The sequence below is a fragment of the Varanus komodoensis genome, unplaced genomic scaffold (assembly GCF_004798865.1).
Source record: "Varanus komodoensis strain SLA01 unplaced genomic scaffold, ASM479886v1 scaffold4, whole genome shotgun sequence".
NCBI lineage: Eukaryota > Metazoa > Chordata > Lepidosauria > Squamata > Varanidae > Varanus > Varanus komodoensis.
The window spans coordinates 43,483,171-43,505,345 of record NW_025335941.1 but is presented as its reverse complement, the minus strand read 5'-3'; the positions used below and the strand labels follow the sequence as shown (position 1 = coordinate 43,505,345).

Genomic DNA, 22,175 nt, shown 5'->3' with positions numbered 1-22,175 from the left:
CACATTTTCTTCTTCGAAAATGCACATTTTTCTTGCTTGGGAAAAAAAGAATGCTTACTTTTAGGGCAAGAATGAGGTAAGGCAAGATGAGCCTCAAGGTGGGAAACAGAAATTCAGTGAGCTTGAACAACACTTCTTCTCATATTTCTCGTGAGTGCATGACAGGTATGACAGTCTTAACAAAAATATGGACTTTAACTGCCACATACCTAAGTGGTGAAAAGGAAAATAGATAAACTAAAGTAGCGGTGTGATGTGGATGCACTTTTCATTGAGGAATTTACAAAGAAGCAGGACTCCAATATAGTATTTGTGGGACATTGTTACCGGCACAGCATTGCTGCCTCCATATGTCAGCCACTTACCGTTTCCCATACAGATTTATTTTTCCGAAAACAAATCAGAGACTGCAACAAACCATTTCCCAAGAACTGTATTGATTTTTTGACATTGCTTCTTCCCCACCCCAATACAAACAGATTCAAGAAAGCAGACTTGATTGTTCTTTTGACACCACAAATACAGGCTTGGGTATAAATCTTTCCCATGTCAGCATCTGTGAGACAGTCAGATTTGTTAGACTGTTAGCTTGCACATAAAGCCATCCCTCTTGTGACATTTGAATGTCAGCAAGTATAGCAGCAGACAGGTTAGGTGTACATAATAAATTAGTTCTTATAGGATGTGAAAACTTTTCTCTAATTTCCCCTAGATAATAATATTTTATTTTATTACTAATATACTCTCACGTCTACTTCCAGGCAATGACCATGTTAGCAGAGAGAGAGAGAGAGAGAGAGAGACAGAGACAGCAGGAGCTTTCATGGGGCTGTTTTATCACACAACCAGGAAAGAGTGGGTCAAGCAAGCAATTGGGCATGGTCCCCATTCCTGGACTAATAAAAGAATCATGCTTGGTTAAAGATTCTGGTACTGGTGCAGGTTCTGGAGGGCCCCTCTCACTCTGAGTCCAGCTTCTCAACAACAATGTCACCTGTTCCTCTTCTTCATCTTTTGTATCACTAATATCCTCTGCTTGCTAACCATCTGGAGAGCCCATGTGCATGCAGTCAGGGGCTCAGCTTGTCCTTTTTCTCACCATCGCCTATGCCAGTGGTGGCAAACCTATGGCAGAGCATTCTCTGTCGGCATGCAAGCCAAGTCACCCCAGCATCGCCCCAGCAGCTGAGCATCGGATAACAGCACACATAGGGGACATGTGCATGCTCGGAAAGGAGTAGCAGCGCCGGGCAATGACATCACACGTCACAACTCATCTGAGTTTTTGCATGGCTGGTCAGTGTGCTGCCAAGGATACACACACACACGCACGCATGCTTGGACTGGCTGTGACTTGTTTTTCCTAAACTAAAACCTCAGTATTCAGGTTTTATTGCAGTGTTGGCACTTTGCGATAAATAAGTGGGTTTGGGGTTGCAGTTTGGGCACTTGGTCTCTAAAAGGTTTGCTTATGCCGAAGGAAGAGGAAGGTGAACAAGCATTGTGCAGTGGTGAAGAGGAACAGCAGATTGGGTGGGGTGGCTCTTGTCAGTGGGCCCTCTGCCGGGATATGGAGGCCCAGACATGGAGGCCCTTGATGGTGGCCTTGCCAGATGCTGTAAGCAAGCGAGGACATGACTTTTACAAGGGAGGAGTAAAGGGAGGGCAGCAGCTCTTGCTGGTGTTGTGCACTGCATCTTAAGGTGGACCAGCTCAGCCTCCCTAGAACCAATGGAACAATATTCTTGCAAGAAGAGGTAGGAGAGGCGTTTGGCACGGAAACGTGACTGAATGGAGAACTCTGCCCCATTTATCTTGTATAAGCTTTATAATTTTACTGTCAGAGAAACAATGTCTGCTTGTTCTAAAGTAGGTCAGGGATATCACAGGGTACTGAATTCCATAGATAACTCATGCTAAGTTCATTGGAAAGTTTCCACCGGCATCCCAGAAACAATGCACAGGTACTTAACAGTCCTCCAAATGTTATTTTTAGTGCCATATTTTTGAGATCATATACAAACATCTCAATGGTTAAATTTAAATGAACACTGAAGCTTAATACATTGTATTATGCATGCCGTATTGCTCATCTTTGTAATGAGATTTTCAACTACAGAACACATTAAAATGATTTTATATTGTGCTATGCAATTAGTAATGAAACTAAAATGATGATGAGATAAAATAAAACTTCCAAAGCTAGTTTTTCTGTTTGTTCTTAGATTCTGTGAAGAACGTAATGGCATAAGTAGTATTCCTATTAAAGTAGCAATTTGATTTCAAGACAGCAGGAAGTAAATCCTCCCTTTTGATTCAAGGACAGCTCAGTTGTTGTTTACACATGTTATTGGGTAACTGTGTACCAGGGGTTCAGAAAGCACTTCAGAGGACATTCACATAGCCCTTTGCCTCTTTGGAGGAGCTTTGGGAATAGAAAACCAGAATTGTGTGCATATTTGTGGGCAGAGGAAAAACGGTAGAGCTGCAGTGATTTCCTTCCTTAGATGGAAAAAAGAGGTGATGGCCTGAAATTAAAAGACAAAACCAACCAAAAAACCTTAGGCAGAAGAGGACACCATAAGCAAGTCTTCCCAGCCTCATGTTCTCCAGTTATGCTGAAGAAGAACCCCATTGTCTGCATAGAGTATGATGATGCTGGGTATGATAAGAGTTGCAATCCAACATCTCTGGAAGACTAAAATCTATGGAATGCGCTCCCCAGAGAGGTCCGCCTGGCGCTGTCATTATATGTTTTTCGGTGCCAGGCCAAGACCTTTTTATTTAAATGGCATTTTAATTGTTAGCTTATTTATTGATTTTAGATCTTTGGTCAGGGTATTTCCAATTTTATTGTTTTTATATGATTATATGTATTTATTTATTGTTGTAAGCTGCCCCGAGGCTTCGGCGAATGGGGCGGCATAGACGTTTACTAAATAAATAAATAAATAAATAAATAAATAAATAAATAATAAAAGTGGCAACCCATTACCACAGTAACACATGCCATGTATTAAATATAACATGTGATTTAGTACTGAAGCAGAAGAGGTGCATGCAGCTCATCTTCACCCTTATTCATTTTGTGCAAATATGTGAAGCTCTGCTCACATTTGGCAGCCCAGCTTTTTTTCCTTTAAATTCCTTTAAATTAAACCCTGATTCTTGGTACATGCAGATGCTAAAGGAATTGGGGGGGGGGGGGGGGGGGTCCATCAGTGTCAAGTGACACCCCCCCCCTTTCTAAACCCATTCATGCAGAGGTGGAGGAAGGTTAGAAACATTTAAATCTCCCCTAACGGTCCTGATCCACATCAGGTTCCACATACTTTATACAGGAGTAAATAAAAGCGTGGGAACAGTTGTAATTTGAAACTCAGTATTTGGTCAAGCCCCTGTTATTTGCTAATCAAATATATCAGAGTAAGTATTGACTGGCCAACAATGAAAAATTATTAACACAATTAAAATAAAGATGACACAACTTTGGATCAGTCTAAATCTCAAGCACTCAAAGCAACAGCAAATCAAGTGAAGACCTCTTGACAGACAAGAGCTACCCTTCCAATCAAGGCATAATCATCTTTCTTAAAAGCATCCTTACCCTTAAATTATGCATCCTTCACAACTAAGACGGTCGTTCTAGGGCTACTGATTTATGAGCCGGACCATTAAGAGCAAACATCCATATTCCTGTTCTGGGTGTTATTCAGTTAGTAGTTTTAAAAATACAAAAATAAAATGTACACCAAATAGGCAAGATGTCAAATTATAAAGCGCACTAAAGGAGATATAAAAGAAGTGTGTCCATATATATTGTTGTTATATTGGGCTTCCTTTGCCTTCAGGCTATGAGTTTCCCATTTTTAGACTGTGGGTTTTTACCCTGTCCTCAAAGAGCTCAGTGTATTTCCTAAATTATGTGATCAAGTTCTCTGAGAACAAGAGGGGTTTGTACAGCAGTATGGGGTTTGTACAGCAGTATAAGGATTTAAGTAATACTTATTCCCATCCATTGTGATCCATAAATCTACAAAATAAAGTCTCAGTTCAATGATATATGAGAAATAATGTTGCTGTATATGTTACAGGGTGGAGAACTATACATTCAGTAACTCGATCATTTACTGTATGTAAATGCTGCCTAGAGAATTCTTATGAACTAGTGAGTGGCATATAAATAAAATAAAGAAATAAAGAAATCTACCTATTATAGCTGATTGGCCATTATCATTGATAACAGCACAAATATGACTGAGCCTTTGTAACAGCACAAATATGACTGAGCCTTTGATAGACATAAATTGTTTGAGAACAGTCCACAGGATACTTAAAAAGGCTGCAATCTGGTTTGTACCACCTTCCTACCTTGACCAGCCTCTATTAGCTTTCCTGAGATTTCTTCTCTCATTTATCTAGGGTGAAGAGCACATTGTTTAAACAGGAACTGTAATCTTGAAAAAAATGTTGAGAGCTGGAAGAGGCCCAACTAATTGCTCCTCCATGTTGCTGAACAACCAGGAGGAGCATTCTGTCCACCAAAGTGTAGCAGGTTTTGGCCATACTCCCACCTCACTTGTGATGCTTCCAGCTAAGTATCAATATGCTAATCCTGACCTGTCCAGTCATGAACATAATGGGTTCATGGATTGCACTCTAACTTATTTTTCCTCTGAATATAATGTACCACAATTTTAACATAAATTGTAATTACTACTGTTATCTAACATCAAGAATGTTAACATTGATAAAACTCAAGGACTTTGTTTTGGTGGAGAAATTCCTTTTCAAAACATAAAGGTAAAATAATGAATGCACAATGTCTCTGGGTGCTTTCTTCTTTTAGAATCAGGATTACCATATCAAACATTTTCAGTTAGCTTTCCTTTTCTGTGAGAATATTCATCAACAGTATTTGTAATGTCAATGATCACTGTCGGATGCCAACTCATCATTAAAAGGGCTGCTCACAAACTACAGTAATATTCAGAGCTAAGACATGGAATGTTTCTCTTCGCTGTGTTCATTAAGGGATGTGTACATTAATTCATGTTCTAATTCTGATAGCTCCAAGTTAGTGGCTGATTAATTGCTTCCTTTCAGAGAGATTCAGGGAATGTGAACTTTTGGTATGAATGATAATCAGTTTCGTAACATTCCACACAGTGGAATGTGTATACATTGAATAGATGGAGAAAAGAAAATAACTTGCCTTCACCTCTAAACCAGATAAAACAAAAAGCCAGATTTTCTTAGTTTCTCAGAACCAACCACTAGAAGCCAGTAGTATTGTTTCCATGTATACATTTCTCTCCTTTATTTTCACTTTGTAAAGGCACATTTTGAATGACAGCAATACACTGATGGAGGTACGAGAGATTGCAGACTTCAGACCGATGGTGGCCAGAGTGAAGTTCTAGGCAGTTCAAGACAATGAAGGGAAATGGTGAAGAATGAAGAAAGCAGTGAAGATTTGATTGTTCAGCCACATAAGCGTTTTCACAGCTCTGGGGATGTGCACATGAAGGGGCACAACACCAATGCGTGTAGTGTTTTACACACAACTTATGAAACAAAGCGGGAACTTTCTCCGGGCTTCCCTTAGTCTATGCTTCTTTGGATTTCTCTCTTCTTACCCTACAGAATAACACCCCCAGTGCCATTGCTTTTCCATTCCTCAGACTCAAAGCCTTGTGTGGGTCCCAGGTTTCCTTGTTACCAGTCTTATAAAACTGTATTAGTTGCACCACATTCAAGTCACTGTTTCAGAAGGAAGAAAGTATACTTGATGTTCACAGAGGAGTTTGGGATGTCTTACAATAATCCCACGTAAAGAGAACTTCTAGTCTTCTGTGATTCAGAGAGAGATGTGTCATAAGATTAAGGCAGATGATCCAGAAGCACCCTAGTTCAGGTTGTCAGAACCAGGCAGCTCTGATGCAATACTTGGTTGCATCCAAAAATGAGAGTTGTCCTGATATGATTGGTAGCAATGATGAGAAAGAGGAGGAGCAACAACAGCTGGTGACAATGGTGGTGAGAAGCTAAACTCATTGAGGGAGGCAACTCACCGAATAGGCCTTGCCTAAAGGTTCTCAAAAACCTGGAGCTGGTACTGACCCCAATGTAAAATCTATTTAGATCTGTAGTGTTATGAAACAGAATACAGCTAGTAAAAATATGCTGAAGACTTCAGGCATTCTATCTGCAGCAGAGTGTGCATCTATAGATTAATGAGCAACCTGGAGCAGCAGACAGCCTAAGGCACAGCCTCAGACCATTAGCCTACAAATGGCTGTTAATTCCCTAGAAACAATCTGTGGCAAGGTTATTAATAAGCTATTAATAGAGGCACAGAGGAAGTGAGCATAAGAGAATGTAGGAACCATTTATGTATTTTATTTTTTTCTCCTATGTCCTACAATCTAGTAAATGACAGTTCTGGTGATTATGTGGAAGCTCTTCCTAGGAAAATATTTTTATTCAGCAGGATTCCAGGAATCATTTCTCAATCAAGATGCTGAAATTTGTCATAAGTATCATGTGAATGAGGTGCTTGATGTTCATGCCAAGTACAGAACATCCTTCTTCAGAATACTGCTATAATGGACAGCTGTATCAAATGAATTAAAGAGAATTAAAATCACCACTGATATCAATAACTAGGCTCTGCTTCTTATGAGAAGCAGTTTAAGCAGTCAAACAAATTGCAAACTTTGGAATATCTAGGTCTAGGGTAAAAAAATGCACACTATATGAAGAACAGAAAACAAAAATCTATCAGTCCAGGAGCAAGGTGAAATCTGAATGATTTGATATATTTCAGAGTAAGTATTAAAAATCTGAGGTCATTGCTGGAGGTCAACTGTTTTGAATTGTTCTTGTTAAAAGGTAAATGTGTTGATTTATCTGAGTTTATTCTGAAAACTGCTCAATGACAGAACAAACAGTGGTGAAACACTGTTGATTTGAGTAAAAGGGGAGGCATAGAAGCCTCCTAAATAAATAAAAGAACTAATGGATCCCTAATGGCTGAGTTTCCACACCCTTCTAGACTATGGTATGTATTATCATGATTCGTTGCTGTAGCTTTGAATAAACTTGGTATAAGCAAACCATGGATTACATTCCTTATTTCTGGTTTGTTTCTCTCCCACCCATTTTTCTAGTGTACCGAATGGTTTCATTTTTGGGTTATTCTTGCTGGATAGCATCTGAACGAGCTAAAGATAAGCGATGGTTCTGGTTCAGACATCATGATAAATCATGTTTGGAGCATGCTGAACTTCATAAACCAACAACAGATCATGCCTTCTATTTATGGACTATAAATGGTTGACAAATGCGGCTTGTTAGAGCCACATTTGTACAGCAAGTACTGAAGTAGCAGCAGCAGCTTCTAATATATATCAAGGAAATCATCTGATGGAAGGTATCATGAACAGAAGAGCCACTGAATTCAGATACCACTGAATCTCTAGAGAGATGCAAAGGGCCTGATCCTGCTTAACCTTGGAAGCTAAGCAGGGTCTGGCTTGGTTGAAATCTGCATGGGTGACCCGAGCCCTGCACTGAGCAGGTGGTTGGACCTGATGACCTGCTAGGCCCCTTTCCAACTGTATCACTGTGATTTTGATTCTCACTCTTGTTTCTGTGTCTCCCAAGGGGATGGCGCAACAGGAGCTGCTGCTAATAATAGAAGCAGCAGAGAAAGGTTCCGTTTCCAGTTTTGATTCTCGTTTATGTTCACCCAAAACAAGACCCTGGCCCCCTCCTTTCCTTTTCTCTGAAAGTTAACTCTAATAAAATAAATGTATGTGCAGACAATAATCAAATAATGGACAATTCACTGAACTGAGAACCAGACTTGGCCATAAGGTATATTCTGTGTTGTTTATAATTGGCTCTGAATTGCATGGCTACTGCTTTTTCCAGCTACAAGGCAATACACGTAAGATGCTACTTCATTGTCGGCTTGTGAGAGACCTGGAGCCAAGCAGAGCTTTTAGCTAACATACACACATGCTTTAGTGCTTAGCTTTAAAAGTTCTTATTTAAGTCATTTCAAAATGCCAAAGATGTCCCCAAACACTCATCAATGAAGTTAGGAACAGTCTGAACATCAAGTTTAATATTGTTTACAAAGGCATTAGCCAGGATGAATCAAAAGATGGAAAAGAGTGAGAAAGCAGGGAGAGACTGACTCTTTGGTTTAAGATCCAGTCTTCCCAATAGAAAGGTCATAAATTTTCTAGTTCTATGAAACAGTTAGATCTAGGCTAGGCAGCAATAACAACATGCACCAGAGCTGGGAATGTACATATCCATGTGGCTATATATTTTTATTTATTTCATTTATATTTTACCTTTCAATTAAAAACGACAGTCAACATATTCAATTATAAAATACCCATATCTGGGCATGTACTTCTCTTTATAATAGCATCTGATCTCAACTGTGAAAAAAAGCCAGTATGTTGGTTTCCTTCAAGGACTTACAAGTATTTTAAAGCTGATTGTACCACAGATGGAAGGGGGCAGGGAAGACTCAGGTTCTTGTTGTCATGGCAATAGACAAAAATATACGTAAATGTTAAGCTGTCTGTATTTCTGGGTGCCAAAATGAAATTTCCCATTGAAAATGGAAGCAACTAATAACAAACAGGACAGTATACGTCAAATTAATCTTAGGCAAAAAATGGAACTGAATGTGTGAATGAACAAATGACGGCTTCACTGCACAACAACCTGCCATTTGGTCAGGAATGTCTTTTGGTCATACATATGTAGTACTAAACCGGATGCTTCCATTTTAAAAGAGGTGATGCAGCAGATCAACTGCTATTATATTCAATTTGCTTTTAACTTTCCCCCCTATATCTCAAGTCAGTAATTCCTGCTACAATGAACACCACTATTTTCCAAGGAGGGGACACATATGCATACTTTGAAACATACAAACTTTTTAAACTGTGAGCTATTTTCTTTCTTCCCTTCCATTAAATCTGCAAATACCTGGTTGACAAGTCAGTACATTTATCCTTATTGAATTTGTTACATTTTCAGATTGTCATTCTCTTTAGCACTGGTTGTTTGCTGAAGAGTAACATTTTCTTCAGAATCAGGATTTGCTAAGCCTCATTGCATGAACTTGATAGAAAAGAACAGGGGTCCTTAACGTGTAACTGGAAGAACTGTTCTAGAATATGAATACTGGACAATCATATTATTATCAGTAATAGTATTTGTAACAGAATGTTAATGGCTGTAATGACTTTTAGTTGGTGAGGGTGAAGAAGGGAAGAGACATGCAGAAAAAGACATGATGAGGCAGATGTGGTTTCCCAGTGATGGAAAAGCTTTGAGGAAGACTTGGGCTGTGGCAAGGCTTGGAAGATCACTGGGAATCAGGAGAACAGTTAGGTTTAGACTCTGGCTCTAACAGCTTTACTGGGGCAAGGGACTTTTGAAATGGTACACATTCTTACTTATTCAGCAAGTATAGTAGGCTAGCCCTGTTGTGTTTATCTTCCCTGTGTAATGGTCCTTCAAGGCAATTAAGATGTTGGACATCTTTCTTAAAGTAGTATCAGTAAGACTCAAAATCCGTATTGGCGGAAAAGGTCTCTATGGTTGAGGGGCCCATTTTGATTATCATGCTTGCACTTGAATGACAAGGGGACAGCAGGAGAAGGACGAGTCATATTACCACTTCTGATGGCCAGATACCAGGGCTGTCTTAACAGCATTATGGGCCCCGGGCAAAGCAGTGTACTGATGCCCCTACAACAACTACAGTTAATTTTGGAAGTTTTCCAATTTTCCAAGGGTTAACATACACAGATTAGTATGGGGCCCATGGGCAACTGCCCATCAGGCCCATGTGTTAAGATGGCCTTGCCAGATACTAGCTACTTTTAGAAGGTTGCCCCAGACCGCGTCCAGCGGGTTAAGCCGGCGCCTGCCCGCGCGCCCCGTCCCGATCCGGCGTGGCTCTCACCATTTACTGATCCCTGAGTCTCCTGTTAATTACTAAGAAGCATAAGGGACTTTGTTGTGGAGGGGTTGTAGAAAGGAGGGCTGACTTTAAAGTTTAGGAAGGTATTTGATTCCATTTTGCTTCCATAAAACTGTAAGGGCTTGCATGAAAGTGAATGGTAATGTTGTGCATAACTGTCTTGCCTGGAAAACAGTTGTTAACCTGCTTTTTATCCAAATAACGTACAGTATGTTTTCAAACTACGGTCTCCTAAATAAGCATGATAAACAGTTTGCTAAAAACCACAGTCTCTGCAATGGTGCCTTTGTCTACTTGTCATTCCTTGAAGCTGCTTTTGACAATTCTTTCTCTTAATACGATCCACAAAAACAAAACACCAAATACCAAACATTTCTCATAAGGGATACATAATTTCATGTCCAAGACATACAATGAAATGAATGTTGGCCTTGTCCCCTGACAATTCTTGTAATTCAGCTAAATGTTCTTAAAAACACAAACGTTATATTTACTTTCCAGGAAACATAGCTTAAAATGGCTAGGGATGTTGGGTCTTGCATTTCTTTTTGCAAATTGAATTTTCACATAACTATTGTATTATTTAATCTCTACTTGTTTACCTGTTCCAATCTCCTTGCCTGCTTTCCCCTTTGCTCTTCTTCCCACTATCCATTCTTACTTATTTGTGCGAAATGTTTTACCCCTCTTTCCCCTTCCAAAAAGGGCTTACAAAATATACAAAGGTAAAAATAACAATAATCCACTGTTAAGACATATATCAAGAACTCCCTCTCCACTACACACACACACACACACACACACACATTATAAGCCAGGAGTATCAAGCACTTTGTTGTTATGTGCTGCCAAGTCATCTCCAACTTATATTGAACGAAAGCCCTCCAGAATGTCCAAACCATGACATCCCTACTTAGTGTTAGAAATTTAAGGCTATGCCTTCCTTTGTGAAATTAATCCACCTCTTAGTTGGTTTTCCTTGTCAGGATCAGGGCCTAAGCAACCCTGCAAGTTCCTGGAGAACCAGGAACACCTTTTCCAATGCTTGCAGGAAACAGCTGAGGAGCAGTAATGCATTGCAGCTGGAGGCCCTGAGACCTGCATAAAAAGCTTTCCTGCACTGCTACTCTCAGCCATAGTAACACAAAATAACTTTATCACTCTCTTGTGTTCTGGCTTGCTTCCAATCTGTTCCTACTTTCATCCCTGTTTCCAGCAGTCCCTACTTCCCCAATCTTGCTTGTTCTAGAATGTTTTCCTCGCATTTGACTTCTAGGTTGTTTTCTTAGATTATGGTCTTGGACTGTGTGTTTGGCTGAACCTTATTGTCTCCCTGGCTTTGACTCTGGACTGCCAAACAAATATGCCTTTTGCTTCTGCCCCCTAAACCTGTTGCAGGACCCCACTTTGCACCTGTATCCTGGTCCCAATGTTCCAATCTTCATAGCTTGCTGCCCAAGCCCCAGACCTTCCATTCCTTTTTTCCTTCTGCCTTTGACTTTCTCTAGCATCATTGTCTTCTCCAGCAAGTCTTGCCTTCTTATGATATGTGCAAGTATGACAATGTCCTTAATTGCCAGGGGAACTCAAATAGAAAATAACTTAAGCACCTGAGGCACTGCCACCAGAATAGGAAGTCCTGGTAACATTGTCTCTGCAGACAATGGCTGGGGAGAGCCCTGTTACGAGGTATTCTGCAGCACACAACTTAAGTTGCAGAAGCTGAGGGGCCAGGAATGGTGACAAAGTACTGGAGAACAGAGCTAAGTATGCCCCATGACACTTAAGCTGACCTCAGGTGTGATGAAGGATGTTGGTCAGTGTTGAAGTAAGTTTCAAATGTCAATCCACTGTACTTCTGTACATGGACTGAGAGGTGCTATCTTGTTCTTTGCCTCAGGCACCAAAATACCTTGGGTATTCCCTGGCAATGGCTGATGCAATAGGGGTGCAGAAGCTGATCACTTGGGAGGAACAAACCTTCATGTGGCCTAGTCTCAAGCTATCAAGGGCTTCAAAGGAAACAACTTGCGCTTTGAATTGAGATCATGGTCAATGCAATGAATAAGTCACATGTTTCCCCAGTCAGTAGTTTGGCAGCAGTGTTCTGTATTCATAGAAGTTGCAGGGGTCTTCAACACAGAGCATGTTAGAAGAGTTCAATCAAGACATAATAATACATGTAGAAGCACAGACAGATTTGCATATACCAGAAATTGCCCAGCTGGTACATCAGCTACAGCTGTGTGAAGCTCTTCTGGTCACAGCTGGTACCTGAGTGTCTAATAACAAGATGAGGTCCAGGAATATTCCCAAACTACAAACCTGAGTAGACCAGGCCCACACAGAACAGTCCAAGAGCCTATCCCTGGAATGGTAGAGTTTCTGATGAACAGCACTTCTCTCTTCTTTGGTCTTAATTTCACTTTATTTACTCCTAACCAGCCCATTGCTGATCTCAGACACTGATTCAGGACCTCCCCAGAGTCATATGGCAAGGTACTAGACAACCAACCATCATAGCCATATTGATGAACATCCACAACTCATTTATTTATTTGGAATATTTTTATCCCGTCCTACACAATCCAATTGTCCCAGGATAGCATTTCTAGATGATCTTTGGAGACTTTCATGCAGATGTTGAAAAGTATGTTTTTAAAGACATGAGAGGAAGTGCAGATAGTTGAAAATGCTGTCTGTCATTTTTTTGCTCAACCTTAAAAACCCAGAGCTTATTGGCTTGTATAGGACTTGAGCAATACAGCAAAATGGTTTGCTTTGATCTTGCAAATAAAGCTGTTCAGTTTGTAGATCAAAGTAAATCACTTTGCTACACTAAACAGTCTCCGACCACACTAATGGCCAATAGCATTGTTTAAGAAACTGAATGAAGGTGGAACTAAGGAGAACAAAGGCACCTGGACCTCAAAATTCAAGGCAAGAAGTAGGAGTGTCAGCCACAAACTCTCAAGTCTTTCTCATTTAAAGTGAGGCGTTCTGGAGTAGGAAGATTACTGGGAGACGAATCTAGTTCTGTATCATCTACTTTGGCAGCTGCTCTTGAGGGCATCAAGCAGAGGTCTTTCTCATCACCTGTTACCTAACTAGTGGCTTAATAATTTTGGGGCTTGTGGGGATACAAGAACACTGACAAACCCCACCCTGGATTCCCTGTTCCTTCTGAACACAGCTGCAGTATCTGGAGGGAGATATTTTTTCCCTGTAATGATATATTGTTCTTGCTGTACCGAAAAGTATTTTGGGAAGACTTGGTTTGCTGATATGGATCAACAGAGCTGTTGGAAATGTTGGATTGTCCTTGGGGACATAGCTACAGGGATTCTTAAAACTGATACCTACTCACTTGTGTACCTAACCATTAATTGGATATGGTAAGAATTGAATCTGGGACCTTCTGCATGCAAAACATATGCTGTACCAGTGAACAATAGTCCTTCCTCAACATGTTAACGACCATAAAGCCACACATACAAGCACAAACTAACATCTGAATATTTGGCAGTGAATTTGATTTTGGAACATATACCTCATGGAAGGCAGAAAGGGCTACTACCAATGACTGAATGTGATACAATTATGTTGGTGCCAACCACGATTTGTGTTACCAGACCAGACATTTATTTAGTGTGCATGAGAGAACCGATGTTAGGATTAATTATTTAAGTGTTTGTTTATGCTAGTGACATAAGGTGGCACCATACTGAAGGAGATTGAATTTCTGCTGATCAATATCAATTAGTTTCCGATTCAGTTTTGCCTATGGAAACCCTCTTTTCCACAGCAAGTAGAAACCCTCTTTTCCACAGCAAGTAGAAGCTTACCCTGCAAAACAATAATGACTTGAAAGAAGCCAAATGTTAAGCAGGGGGTGGGGGTGGTTGTGAATAACCCACACAATTTCCCTAAATTTAGGAAGAACATCCTTGTGCACATAAAATCTAAGAGGATTTTTTTAAAGCTAATTTTCATTTGGCTTTATTTTCTTTATCTTTTGGTACTGGAAATGAAATGCTCAGTCTTACAACTATCAGCCTCATAAGTGACCAGATCCTGCATGCAACGAAATTGTGGAAAAGATCTGTAGATGTGATTCCAGTTCCAGCACCTTCCATGTTTTCCTTCTTACACTGAACAAAGATTTACTCAGAGTACCTAAGTTTAAAAAAAGGCTACATGTCTACCCAGAATGAAGTCCCACTGAATTCAGTGGTTCTTGCTCTTGGATAAGTGTGTACAGACCTGCTTGTGTCTGAATGAAACAAATACTACTTATGACTATTCCAAATTCAATTGCTTTCAATGGGCCTTAGAGTTGAATAAGTTTAAATTGATCCAGACCAATGACTAGATTTGCTTCAATAGAAAGTTTTCTTATACCTTTGATATTTTAAACCACAACCCCTAAACTGACATTACTTTAAATCTGTGTTCAGCAGATTTTTTCTTTTGCTTATTTTTAGTCCTGACTAGGTATAGGGCTCCCCATCCAGATTTTAAAAGCCCTCATTACCGAACTCACTTAGAGTCTTGCACCTAATCTAGAGTACAAATGAGTAAGAGACCCAGATACTAAATACAGATTTAAAGCAATGCATGTTTTGGCCTTATGATAACTTGAAATAATATGCACTTGTGGAAGAATGTATGCCCTTAAGCTCACCAAGGGTCAAACTACACATTACTTTAATTATGCAGCAAGGATTGAGCCTTATCATTATAGCTGAATTTGTAAATCAATGGTGGCTTTTTTGTTTTTAACCCCCACATATGGTGGGGGGGTTGGAGGAAGCAAACATGAGTGGGAATGCTTAATTTTCCCCTCCCAGTGCACAGTGGTCTGAATTAAATTGGGGCTCCACACTTTTATTCCAGAGCACAGGTAAATGTGAGGCTCAGCTACACACTGTGCAATTAATATAATCTGGCACTTGCCCTAAGGGTGTTCCACCCAGAGAGCTGCATAGTGCTACCAGTCAAAATACATCGTGCAACCTTTCCAGCTTTTCTTCTTTAAAGGCTTTTTGGGTGTGTGGAAACCCACCCACACCTGTTTACCTGTTGCTTACAAGTGGATGATGACAACATTTAGATCTGCGTAAAATTCCATGAATGAAGCAGGATGACGGGATGATAAAGCCTCATCTGGAAGTACGTTTATGCTACAATCATAAGCAGACTTAGTAGAGTGTAGACATAAAAGGACTTAGGGTTCTGAGTGAACAAGCATAGAATTTTGTGGAGACAGCTGAAATTAAACAAAAATCTTGTGTAAGTAATATTATGGTTTTTATAACATTAAAGGCTCTGATGTTCAAAGGGTGGCTCAAGAGAAATTTTAATGACATTACTCTAAAATAAATCATTTATAGATTACAGGATTGCAAAATCTTTACAATAAGAAGTGGATAGTGAGGTAATATTCTCTATTTTATAGGATCAGCTGTACTGATTTCATTTGTATCTTATATCCTTATGATGCTCCAAAATCTATGGTTTTGCAGCACAGTATTGCAAGAGGAGCATAATGAACAGTTGTTTAAGAAAATAAGGCTGGTAGAGTTGCCATAAGTGTTTCCTCAAAGTAAGCATCTGATCTTTTTATAAGATTAAAAAAATATACAAAGCAGTGGATGAACTTCACTATTCTTTGTCCAAGAAGCGACTAGGTAGAAAGCTATAGCAGGCTATGTTCTATTCAAATGCTCTCCAGACCAAAGATCAAAAGCTGCTTCCAATGTGGAAAGTCTTACTTTTTCTTTTCCTGTATGAACTAGTAACATTTTATGTACACAGGTGTGAAGTGACATTCTCATGACAGTATATGCATACAAATAGCTTTCTTAGAGTGAATCACTGATGCAATTTGCTTATAGAACTGCAGACACTTGGAAACCTAGACTCAGGTAAAGAAAACAGCTTTATATGAGTTGTTATTCCATGGATGTGTAAACTTTACATTTCAAGGTTATATATCTTTGGGCATCGCTCAGGGGTAGGAGCCAGTTGGCCCACAACTCTATATTCCAACACCTTGCCACCTCCCAGCATGTCCTGTTTAAAGTGATGGTTTCATTCTGCCTAATAGCAGAGATGGTCCTACTTAGACTCTCAAAACTTAGAGCTGGGAGAAGAATGTCTGCCTGAGACACCTGAGAGTTGCTACCATCAAAGCAAACAACATGGGGCAGATACACCAATTCAAGACAGCACCAGTCATGATATTAATTTAGGAACTATAAATAACCATCTGGTTTTGAAATAGAAAGAGCTGCTAAAGGTGCCTCCCCATCAGTGCTTCCAGTGTAGTGTAACCTAGGGTGGGGTGAAGTCCTCCCATGCTTGTTGGATCCTGGTGGAGGAAAAAATTCAGGGATAAAGTATGGTGTAGTGGTTACCATATTGGACTGGGAGATCCAGATTCTAGTGCCTGCTCCACTGTGAAGCCCACTAGGTGACTTTGGGATAATCACCAACTCTCAGCCTAGCCTATGTAGGACTGGACAGGGGTTTACAATTAGGGAAATATTTTTCTCCTGCGGTCATCCCATGAAGCTGGACAGGGGACCTCTGCAGACTACATGTTCATATAGAGTCCCTATCGGGAGTGCGTTCTCTCTCCCCCCCCCCCCACTCCCTCTCCCTCCTGGTACATGTCCCTGCTGATTTTCTGCTCTAATGTTATCTTTGTTTTTTTGTGGGGAGTGGTTTACTGGGGGAAGAGGCATCCCTGCACCAGTGCACATGCATGCCTCTGCATGCCAATGGACACTAAATGTCTGTATACTGCCTGTCTCCCACTTAGCTGCCCTTTCAGAAAACAAGTTGCTGAATATGTTTGAGTTGGAGCTATTCTATCATAGGCACAGCCAGCTCTATTGTGAGTGTAAGTTTTCTGTTCAATTTTCTTAATTAGATATATCCACCTCATTTAGCATACCCAGCTCTAGAACATAATGTGAAACAAGTTATTGCATAGGTAGACAATGAACAGCAGGTGAGAAAGAGCTTCCTGCAATATGTGAGCAGGCAAGTAGGTCATGATCCCTGGTGAAAATGTCTTATATGTACTTGTCCAGCTATAGGCGGAGTCCTGACTCTTTGCAAAGCAAATACAGGGACATGACAATGAATTAGTCAATTTAGCAGGAAACGATTAAGTTCACATTTACCAGGGCTTTTCCAAAGGAATGTCTTTTGGCCTTGACTGTGTCTCAGACAAGAATTAAGTAGAGACAGCTCAGAAGCAGAGTTGGGTAGAAGTCCAGGAATCAGTCCAGAGACTGAAACACATGGCAAGGTCAGGGACAAAACACAACAGAGAAACTAGAGCAAGAGATCACACATTATTCCCAAGTTACAAGTGAGAGCTGATGCAGTAAAAGCTCTGTGAGCCCCATCCAGGAATTAGCTGTATTACACAATGGGCCCTGCTTCAGAAGAGTCCTCTTTGGTAGCCAAGCACTATTTCTTAAAGGAGCTCTACTGGTCTGATTCTGGAGGTGATAGTGTCCTTCTGGCCTAGGTGGCTGCTCAGCATCTCTCTGTCCCAGAAGTTGAGCCTTCTGCCACTCAAGAGGGTATCACCCCTGAAGGGCCAAGGCTAGCTTTGGTGGGATCAGGTTCCTCTGAGGCAACCTGTTCCCTTGGGGCATCTGGATATGAAGGTTCAAGTTCCTTCTCTGATGACAAATGCTCCAGGAAATTCATCATGATATTTCATCATTGAAAAGCTGTGGAATAGCAAGCACAGCAGATCTGGCTTCATGTTTATTGGGCCTATGAATATCTGTAAATAAATCAAGTTATTACAGAATGCCATCAGTCTCCAAGGAGTACTTCTTTAAAAGGAAAGCAAACTTAGGGAAACATTGGTCCTGGGATGTCTCGCTGCTCAGGGAGGTGGTGAACACATAATGGCAATTGCATATTTTTTCACTAGTATACTTTTATCAGACTACAACAGAATTGTACTATTATCTGGACTGTACTGCAAAGTTTCTATCACGCGCAGAAACCCTGCTTTACCCTTGTGCACGTCAGATCCAACAGTTTTTGTGAGATCTCATACAAGCTGTTTCGCAAGGCATTTTAAAAGGTAATAAGAACCAATGTGCTCATTATTGTCCAGTGCATTTTACTCAAAGTGTTGCACAAGTGGTTCTATAAGACATTGCACAACTAATTTACAACTGCATTAAACTAAGTATTGCTTGCTAGTTCTGGATTGTATCCAACATTAGGATAGAAGGAAGAAATACAAGCACTGTTCTTTTAGAAGCTGCCCAACTGCTATCCCAACTCACACAACTAGTGCAAGGAGCAACTACTCTAATAAAATTGTAATGAGTTGTTCAAAAGGTGATACCTTGTGCAATGATTTACAGAATAGTTTGTTCACTGTCTTGTTCACTGCCTTGTACAACAGCCAGTACAACCAGAATCAAAGTATTGGATTTGACAGTCATGCAGGATAATAACATGGTTTCCATTATTGGTAGAAGGGGGAAGCTTTGCTCTAGAAGGATGAGATCCCTGGATACAGTTCTCTGTTAATGTACGAAAGAAACCCAGGTGAACTGAAACAACTTTACCTGAGATTTCATAGCATCAAAAGAGGTTATCCCTTTTATGGAATATATTTACAACTGAAAAGTACAATGAAAAAGGTATGTACTTATAGGTCTACAACATGTAGAGACAAACTTTACTGGATGTGCTTGCCACAGCTCTGTATTTCATAGCAGAAGTGATTAAATAAAAGATTACATAAGATTGAATGTTTGCATAGTTCCTACCTAGCAATATTTTGCAAGTATGTTCATTTTCTGCTTGTGATATTAAAAAAAACCATAAGTGTGGTCCATACTGTTTATCTTCAGCAGCTCGCTATACAGTTTTATATTTAAATTATGCCTATGTATTTGGGTGGATTAGAAATGTGTGAAACCCTAAAGCATTGGTAGTAATAAAAAGCACAAAAAGATGCTTTGATCAGCCAAGCAATGCTTAAGATGAACGAACATTACCTTTTTTGGCAAATGGCCAAAGTTGCTCTGAAGTTGCTTTGAGACAAGTCATTTTGAGCAGGAATCTAAGGGCACAATCCTATGGCTGGTAAGATAAGACACATGTATACTCCATAAGAAGGACAGAGTCCCCACTTAGAAAAACCTTCAAAGGCTAGATAGGGGACTCTGCTTTGAAAGGTACCTTTCTACCTTCTTAGCCAGCATGGTTCTTTCCTAGCTTGGGAGTTATGTTGTGTGCCACCCAAAGCCCTGAATCCTTGCCTTCCTGCTCCAACTGAGCTCCACCAGATGCCTGCATGACAGGTTGTGTGCAATCACACAGGTCTGCACTTTAACAGATATTTCCAAAGTTTAAACTCTAACACATTTCTTTTATTAAATGCCCAATAAATAAACCCAGTCTGCTGCATGATATTTCTGCTTACAGCTGAAATAGTAAATGCCTGAACATTTAAGGATCTTATCTTGATTCTGCCCCTCACAATAACTCTAAAACTTCCCTGCTTATACAAAACTAAGAAGGACTCTAACATAATTGTTCCCTCTGTCATGGCTTCCTCTCATGCGCAGTTCAATATAATTCATTTTAAAAATGGTGGTACATGATTCTGCTGTGTGAGTATTCTGCTGCCAAGCTGAAATTGCCAGGTTCAAACATGACAACACAGAGTACAGAATGACTATGGATTACTGTTAAATTGTGGGATGTGGCTACCTGCAGACCCCTCATTGTGGTTTAACTAAAGGATATTAACCACAAACAATCAAGAAAAAAACCCCCATGGTTTGTTGTTAGGTTGTGAACTCTGGGTTGTTTGTAGTTAACAACATGCTACAACTTGTTTTGGACTGTTATAACCACAATAAGCCATGGCATGTATAGCTACTATGTTAAATATTCATGTTACATGACCATAGTGAGTATGTGAGGGTAGGGATATGTGAGGAACCTGTTTTGGGAATGGGAATCCATTGGATTCCCTGGGCTCAGCTCCCAGACTTTAGCCTATTTTCTCCCAGCTTTGAGTCTGACTTCTGGGCATTAGTGAGCAGGAACTGAGACACAACTGAACGCTGCACAAGCATCTGTTTTCCATGAGTGTGACTTGCAGTCTTTGTTTTTACTGCATGTGCAGTAAAAGAAGGTTGCCCATTGCATAGCTGAACTTCTGAGAGTGTGTGTGGATTTCCTCCCAGCTTGGCCTGATTCCTACAACAAGGCTGAGTACAAGAGGAAGGGATGGATTCAGGTAAAATCACTATGTGAGAGCTGTTTAACCTTCATATAACCTACATTTGCTGGGTTCGCACAACAGAACTACCAAGCAGGGGCTGTGTATGCACACGGTGGCTGCACGTGTTCCACAGGCGTTGCAGTGAAGTGTTGTGCAATCAGCTCCATAGCTGGCTAGCTGTAACTAATTATGGTCTATTTATATTTATTGATAGTTGTAGCTTTTCTTTCAGAAGAGCACTATCAATATATGAAAGGCACACAAATATTGCTCACTTTTCATATATAAAGAAAATTTTTCTTGTAGTGCTTTGATATTCACTTTACCATATGTAAACTTGTTAACAACCACTGAAGGATGGGCAAGGGAATGTTTCATTATTTTAGGGCATTTTTGCCTTAATATATCTGTGCAAACTGTCCTATAATCTGTAAGTAAGTTCCAGATAAATATGGACAATTTTAAAAATAAAAGCAACTTTCCTTTTTGGCTTCTGAATACTGAAGCAACCTATTTAATTAGCAAACACATTTGCTATTTATTCATCAGTGAAAATGCTACAATCTGATTTCACTGACAAAGTCAGGATCTAAGGAAATTGCTTATGTACAGCAAATACCAAGTTCAGCGTATGACAGGGTTAGTCAAGTGCAGGATCTTGTAAGTGGTGGAACAAAAGGTTCGAAAGCCTTTGCGCTTTCAAAGGTAGACTAACAGTAGCACAGAGAAAATGGTTTCTTTCTCTCCTCTAAAGGAAAACCAACATGACTTTGATTGCCAAAATCATTGCTTTTGTTGCTAAAGGTGCAACACACGCAGACTGTAGCAATTTTAAGTGCCACGTGTTGCACATTGCCAAGCTGCTACCAGGGGTTTGTGTGTGCAGAAGCCACATTATTATGCAACCTCTTCAGCAGATCACAACATAGTAAATGACAGTGTCTTGAAAAGCAGATCAATAGTGCATGTGCTACACACACTTAACACTCAATCCACTTCCTTTTCCCACAAGCCCCAGCAGTAACATCAGCACAAATTCCAGAGAAACTCTTGAGCTAAAAAGGATTGCTAGTGCTGGTGGGGAACTTTAAGTCTTGGCTAACCAGTTCCCAAAGCTGGAAAGAGGAAGGTTTTATGGCTAAGAAACAGTTAGATCTGCGTGGCTGTGAAGAAAACACATAAATGTGCCATTATTTAAAAGAACAGGGTATCAGGGATACTGGGCAGAATTGAACCTAATTTTTTTCATGCTCTCATTAAGTAGAACAGTACCAAAAATGTGTGTTCCCCAACTCATTTACCCTGTCATCAACAACAGATCACAGCCCCCTAAGTAAATGACATCAATCAACAGGGAGTTCTGTAAAATGCATAAAGCAGTCATCTTCCAAGCTCCACCAGAAGATAAATGATTCCAGACATTGGACTGCAGCCATTTTCCCACACATGCTACAATGTTTTGTCATCCATATTGGGCCATAGTGGGTGTGTGTGGGTGTGTGTGTGTGTGTGTGCGCGTGTGTGAGGAGTTGCAGCTAAAGCTTCCACTTCTGGCTGAGAATAGGCAGTCCATTGAAACTACAATGACAAAAGTGTTATTGCTGAACAAATGATAGGAGAACTGTCTGATGCCAAATGCCCAAATTACAAGGGTCTTGCACAGGGTAGCAGCAGCAGCTCCTGCTATTATAACCTCCATCTCAAGCCATGAGAAAGTAGGAGTCTTGTACTCATCAAGAACAAATTAATAAATAGGAAACAAGTTACACAATTTCCCTTTCAGAACTTCACCTAGGACACACAGATAATCATTCACCTTTAAAAACTTGTGGAAAACCAGGAAAATTATTTTGAAGAAGTAAAAAA

At 40.2% G+C, this 22,175-nt stretch overlaps 1 protein-coding gene across 4 annotated transcripts in view; it reads right to left on the bottom strand.

The window, feature by feature from the left end:
- Window positions 1-22,175, bottom strand: part of STARD13 (StAR related lipid transfer domain containing 13) — a 158,098-nt gene that overhangs the window by 50,224 nt on the left and 85,699 nt on the right. The gene's annotated exons all lie outside the window — the stretch shown is intronic.